We start from the raw sequence: 7632 nt of genomic DNA on the forward strand, positions 1-7632 counted from the left end.
AAAATGATAACAAACGATCTGATCAATATGTTTGTGTAAGAATATTAGATAATTCAGTATCGAATGTGCTGCGTATAATTTTAGTGCTGGTGACAATATTAATAGACGAGGACAAATATCATTAATGAAATTATATGTAGTATAGAATATGCTTGGTCTGATTCCAAATGTTTGAAATAATTTTATTTTCACGAATTAATTTGTTTCAGAAAACACTTCATCCCATGTAATGTTTGGCATTAATTTTTATATATGGCAGGAAAGTGAAAATTGTGGGTTGCGTGTATTTTTAATCTCGCATTTTAAAAAAGAAATAAGAAAATTGATCCAATACTTTAAAAAATAATTATTAGAGTTAGACAACCCTTGATGAATTTTTTGTGTAAACTTGAGCTTTTTCATAAGCTCAAAAAAATCTCACTCGAAAATAGTCAAAAACGTTCACTACAGTACTGGAGATTAAAAATAATATAATTACAATATAATTACAATATAATAATAATTACTATAAATACGAAATAGGGGTTTGCAATAAATTGGTGAAAATTCGGGAAATTTTTATTTACGCTTAATGAAAAATTAAAAATTGCCCCAAAAAATAAAAAAAAACTTTTTGGGGTGGCCAGTCTATAGTCCTATAGAGTACATTTAGACATACATTCATTTTTTTAAATATAGACTATGTTTTCTATGTATTTTTTTAGAGTAGGTCTGATAGTGAAAAGAAACTAGTCTCAAAAAAATAAAAAATAAATATTTATGTTTAATTTTTTTTATTTTATTTGGATTTAATTTTAGGAGGAAATTACTGGACAAAGTTATGTGACCAAGACATTGTGAACGCCAAAAGTTTTGCATTCAAATCCCACGTCGAATGCAACTTGATATCAAGCAGTAGTATAATCAAATAACCAAATATTTTTATAAGTAAAAATCTCTTTAAAGCATTACTGCCAAAAAATAAAAGTAGGATCATAAGTAGAAAAGCTACATTTATTCGGCTATCATCTGTTAAGATTTTGCTTTAGCGAAGAAGGTATTTATAAAGAAAACTATCAACTTTCACAAAGATATATTTCAGACAAACAACAATTATATTTAATATATGATTAATGCGTTCAAATGTATGCCACTAAGGTTAGGTAGAGAGTGCAGGCGTTCACATCATCCTGGAGGCTCCCGTTCGAGCCGGAAATATTGCCCATAGAGCTCATATATAGAGCGGAATCCTGAAGGGTTGTAGTTCAGGTATTCCATAGTGACGGTAGAGTCCGTCATAGAGTCCGGTACAGCAAAGTGTTGAATATAAGGGTGCTGACACACAACACCATAGAGGGATGATGAGTCCATAGAGCATAGATAAGTGAATAATTGAATATAAGGGTGCTGGCGCACAACATTCCTCCCTCCTTTAGGAGATTATAGTTCTTACCAAATTCAGACATTTATAACAAAACATGAACTATAATCTATATGAAATATTTACATGACATGGCAAACATTAAGATTTACATAAAAATTGGAAAAACATTATCATTTAAATTTAGAAAAGTGTTATAACTAAAATTTAAAATTGAATCACATTATAATTAAAATTAGAAATTTAATGTTACTTTTTGTTAAAAGTATTACAGTTGAAACTTAGAAATTAGAAAAACATAATAATAAAATAAAATTACAAATTGGAAAAGTATTACAATTAAATAGTAGAAACTGTAAACATATTTAACATTAAAATTTGGTTTAAATTAGTTATTAAAATACATAAAGTTAAAGTTATAATTGAGTAATAACAAACATAATAGTATTGAAAAAAAATTTAAATAGTATCAATGAATTTTTTTTTTCTATTGACATGAACTTTCAACTGCCTCCGCCCGCACAACAAAGTGTAATTCACGTCTGAATTTTTTTTAAAATAGTATAAGGTCCTGTCCAAGGCATTTGTAACTTTTTAGACTTTCCTTTTTGGATTGTCTCATTTTTTAACAGAACCTGATCACCAATATTAAATTCAGTCATAGTTGTATTTTTGTCATAATATAATATAGATTTATTTTTACTATCAAATAAAATTTTTCGTGCAACTTTATTTGCATTTTGAATTCTATTTTTAATTTCACTAGCATAATCATCATATGTATATTGGGAATCGGAAATTTGGAATGGCTTCGTGGGAGTGTCTGTAATTACTATTGGAAATTTATTTGATTTGTAATTATTATTTCTTTGGCAAATCTCGCAATTTTTTATATAAGCCCTTAAATCTCGTTTGAGATTTGACCAATTATATTTCAAAACAATTCTTTTGAAAGTTCGTTTGAATCCTTGATGACCTCCTAGTTGTGTGACATGAAATTCTCTAAATAAAGTTTCCTTATCACTCGGAGTAAGAATGTTAGTTAAAGAATAATTAAGTATATGTATAAGTATATTGGTATCTTTAAAAATAAAACGAATCATTGACTTTATTTCAGACCATTCTACGATATCTGATGTATTTACTAAAACAGGTATAGCAATTGTATCGATATTGTGTTGTAAACATAAATCTTTTAATTTAGATAGAGAATTGAATAAAATTTCAGAAGACGTGCTGTCGGATTCTGTGACTCTAGTAATTAAATAAAAAATGAATGAATCATTGTGTTTGATAAAAGCAACTTCGCCTAAATCTTTATTCTGTGCTTGCAGTTCATTAATTTTATTAAATTTTTGCTTAAATTTGGAAAAAAGTAGATCAGAAGTTGTAAAGTTCTTTGGTATACCAATCGAAAATGACTGGTGTGAAAAAATATCGGTACTTACATCAACTACATTTTTATTTATAATAACATTATTATCTAATGCTCTTTTAAAATCGTCATGAGATTTAGAACAGGAAGGAACGGAAATTCTGCTTAGAGCATCGGCGTTAGTATTAACCTTATTTACATAGTACCTAAAATTATGTGGAGATATTAAGGTATTACCGATAAAAACGTTACTTTTCAATTCTGTTTTCCCTATAATTCCTGTATCATTAGTAAATGTAGACACCTGCACTACAGATTCTGTGTGAGGTTTTAAACTAGTTAGAGTATTTGTAAAATTTAAAGGCAAAGAAACCCTATTAAAATTAACTAAAGATTCTTTAATATTTATATTTCCATTGAATTCTTTCAAAAATCTAATCCTAAAATACCCTCACCTCTAATGGGCACTGTATTATCAACTACGTAAAAGCTATGACTTATAATTCTGTCACCTAATCTAAATTTTATAATAATCCTACCTATTGCATTCACACTATTTCCAGATATACCACATAATTTGAGCTTATCTTCATTTGTGTGATCAACTCTTAAATCATTTTGTAAAACTGAAAGTTTAATAACACTCACTTCTGCTCCCGTGTCTACTAATAAGTTTATACGATCGGTTACTGTACTCAAACATTCAATATTTACAAAAGCTAGATTTTGTTTTGAACTATTAATGCAAGAAAGGTAAGCCTTTTTTAGCTCACTTACGAGGCTAGAAGATTTATCACTTGTGTCTGGAAAAACTTTACTAGTACTAGGTGCACTTTCATCGATAGCCCTATCTACGATATTAATTTTAGATTTAGATTGTTCATTATGGATACGCTTCCTACAATCAGAAATGCTATGACCTAAATTTTTGCAGTAATCGCATGTTATTGGAATAGATTTAATATGGGATGTGGGACGAAAGGAATAGTTATTAGGCTTTTTAAAATTTGATTTGAAGTTTTTGGATGAATTTAATAACTTTCTTCCTCAACGGCTGCTGAAATTGCTAATTCTAACGTCTTTAGTTGTTTAGCCTTTATTAAAATTTTAAATCATGATGAAGGCCCTCTTGAAAAATGTGTAACGCTTGATAATTAAGTAATTTTGAGCAATAAACATTGGAATCTGGTATTTCAATTTGTTTTATAGTTGCATCAATCAACTCCCTTAAAATATCTTGTAACCTTAAACCAAAATCCCTAGCACTTTCATTGAAACCCTGCCTACATTGATTAAACTCAATTTGAAGAGAAGAAACAGACCTATTGTCTAAATAAAGCTCTTCTAAAGCAGCTTTAAGCTCGTCAAAGTTTTCAAATTTTCTATACTGAATTGCCTGCATGGCTTTTCCTTTAATTTTTATATATAAAATGTAGTCTAATAATGCATCATGATCACTTGATTTAACAATTTTAAATGCATACGTGCAAGAACGAAAAAATTGATCAAGCTGTAATTTACTTGAACCATCAAAGCAATCTATAGCATCCATAGCTCTTTGTAGTGCAGACATGTTTGTAAGTGGTAACGAAAGAAGGAAAGGAACTCAGGTGTGATAGAATGTTTGGATATGATGATTAGCTTATCATAAAAGACTGAATTTAATAAATGTGAAATAAGGTTACCTGTTTCCAGAGAAAACTTGTAGATATGTCAAATAAAATCGCGCGAACGGCTGATCACTCTTTGTTGTGGCAGTCTGAGGTTGGTGCAGTACTTCTTATCAAGCATAAATACCCTAGATTATACAAATATTATTAGTAATTTTGTTTACAATATATAAAAAACACAACGTGGCAATAGATATAATATGATAGAGCATAAAAATAAATTTGGTATAAGAGTACTATAATATAGCAAAAGTAAATACTTATTTTAATGAAATTGCTTATGATATATTGATATTAGAATTAGAAAGTAGAGATAATATTGAATTTGAATATCAAAGCAAGATTTTGGTAATTAAATTAGAAAAAATTTGGTAATTGGAATTAGAAAATAAGTATTTAACATAAAATAGAGAATGAAATGTCTAGAATTTGGCAAAAACCATAATCAAATATAATAAAATGAATGTACTATCTTCCCTTTGTGCTGTAATGGCGGTCAGAAAAGACGCTTCTTTGTGTATGCGACGCTCCAATGGCAGATCCTTTGTCCAAATAGCTAGGAACGCTCTACATAAGCTGTGCGGCCTTGTGTCCAATTCTGGGGTCCGTTTCACGTTATATTCTTTGCTATCTGCGACGCTGTTGATTTTTCTTGGATTCTTGTTGTAAAATCACAAGTTTTTACCTCTCTTACAAGCCTGTTTTTTAATTCGATTCACCGCTGCTCACCAATATGTTAAGATTTTGCTTTAGCGAAGAAGGTATTTATAAAGAAAACTATCAACTTTCACAAAGATATATTTCAGACAAACAACAATTATATTTAATATATGATTAATGCGTTCAAATGTATGCCACTAAGGTTAGGTAGAGAGTGCAGGCGTTCACATCATCCTGGAGGCTCCCGTTCGAGCCGGAAATATTGCCCATAGAGCTCATATATAGAGCGGAATCCTGAAGGGTTGTAGTTCAGGTATTCCATAGTGACGGTAGAGTCCGTCATAGAGTCCGGTACAGCAAAGTGTTGAATATAAGGGTGCTGACACACAACACCATAGAGGGATGATGAGTCCATAGAGCATAGATAAGTGAATAATTGAATATAAGGGTGCTGGCGCACAACACATCAAATGAAGAATATATCAAATCTAGAATAACTAAACTATAGCAAAGAAAAATATAGCAGCTTTGGGAACACGAGTATGTGATTTTGTATACAATTACTAGTGGGGATTACTTTGATTAATTTATTTATTGGATTGCAAGTTAGAATTCGGTCACCACAGGGCAGAAAGTAAAAACAACTATTTACTTTGCGATATATATTGATCGAATTTAGATGCTTCTTCCCTCGTGGCTTTTGCTAGAATCCCTTCGTTATAAAATACATACCTGATTTTTTACCTTTTCGTAGTTCTTTACCTTTACCTGGTCCTTCACTTGTTCCTTCACCTTTACCTGTTCATTTACCTTTACCTGGTCCTATAAAAAGAAGAAGAAGAAGAAGTTCAAGAAAAACGAGAAGAAAAATAGAAAGTAGAGGCTTTGGAAATTATGACTCCGACGAATAGATTGAGCTGTCTTTTTATAATTATCGCCTTTATTTTCACCAACTCAAATTCACAAATTTATACCCTTTACCTCGGGTTAAATACAAAAAGACCAGGTCAAATCTTGACCAAATACATTTATTTCGGCTTTCAAACATTTTCCCATAAATCTAGTGCAGAAAAATTCATAAAAAGTACAACAAACCTACAAACGAATTAAAAGCGTGAACTTCACCAACCCCTTACTGCAGCAGTGTATTTTTAAAAAAAACTAACATTGTTAGTTTGCTTCGCCAATAGCTAGAAAACCGTTTAATATTGCAACATATGTTCCTGCATATTTTGTACATTGTTCAAAGCGTTTTCGCTTTGTCCGTGCCGGCTTCTATAAAGATATTTTACGAGCGTGTACCGTAATGAAGCGTTTACACTAAAAGCACTCTGCTGGGACTCGAAACATCGAACATATAGCGCAACGGACATTTTTAAAAAGGTTCATACTTTTATTATGATTTTAGCCATGTTTTCATTCCGCTCCGTTTTACTGGATCGCGGTTTTTTTAATAGCTTCATAGCCATCTTTCTTTTTATACATTATTTTTAATTTTTATTGGACGCTCAGGTAAGCTAGATTTTAATACCGCGCAACATCCGCACGATGCGAGTATTTGGGTAATGCATTTTAAATATTCAATTAGATTTAAGCGTGGGGCTGCGTACTCATGTTAATAAATTGAGAGTATTTATACCTACACTTTTATTTGTATCGTTCGCAAATACTAGAAATAAGTGACAGTTTGCGTAAGTAAGACCAATAGACCAATTTTACGACAGGGCTATGTTATGTAGCGCTTCTCATACAAAATGGTACTAAATACTGTCAAAAAGCAATTTATTTGCTATACGATCAAGCGTTTTACACATAAAATGCAACTTCAGTCTTATGTTATTATATCATATCACAAAGATGCAATTATGAGACATTGTTTTTTTGACATTTGTGTGTTTTCTATGTTAGGTGTTTTATTCAAAACGCCTGACTGCACAGCAGCCACATGACATTTTTACAGTATTTAGTACCATTTTGTATGAGAAGCGGTACGTAACATTGGTCTATTTTACGGCAGAATTGGTCACTCAATAAGGCTTAAGATTTAACAACTTCACATATTATTTTTATGTGCAAACTTCAATGATTTTACCACATTTGTATGCCTATAAGGATGCAAATAACTTGATGTAAGTGGCAATTAGTCTAAAAAAAATTTCAATAATACCTGAACTTAAGCAACTTTTAGAATGATGTTTATTTCCAAAGATCAATGACTTATTATAAGTGCCACTTTACGTAGGCTGATAATATTTGGGAAATTCCTCTGAAACATAGACTTGCCGATATTTCAAGTTTAATATTTTTAACAACTAATTTCAAAGAAATGGATCTGCCAATCTTAACCAAAAACTGATCAGCATGATTCTCATTTGATGTCTTTCGAACAGTTTTTGAATTTTCAAAAGTGACTCAGGAATTTTGACGAAAACGTTGACTATCTGATAATTATGAAAAAACAAAATATTATCTGATGATTATGAAGAAACGACTTGACCAATCATCGTATAAAACTGATGAACTCGAGATCTTATCCAGTTTCATCAAATGGGTTTTAAATTTTTGAA

Source organism: Ctenocephalides felis, unplaced genomic scaffold (assembly GCF_003426905.1).
Source record: "Ctenocephalides felis isolate EL2017-DRISC unplaced genomic scaffold, ASM342690v1 CF-g0.4_SCAFFOLD_01492, whole genome shotgun sequence".
Classification (NCBI taxonomy): domain Eukaryota; kingdom Metazoa; phylum Arthropoda; class Insecta; order Siphonaptera; family Pulicidae; genus Ctenocephalides; species Ctenocephalides felis.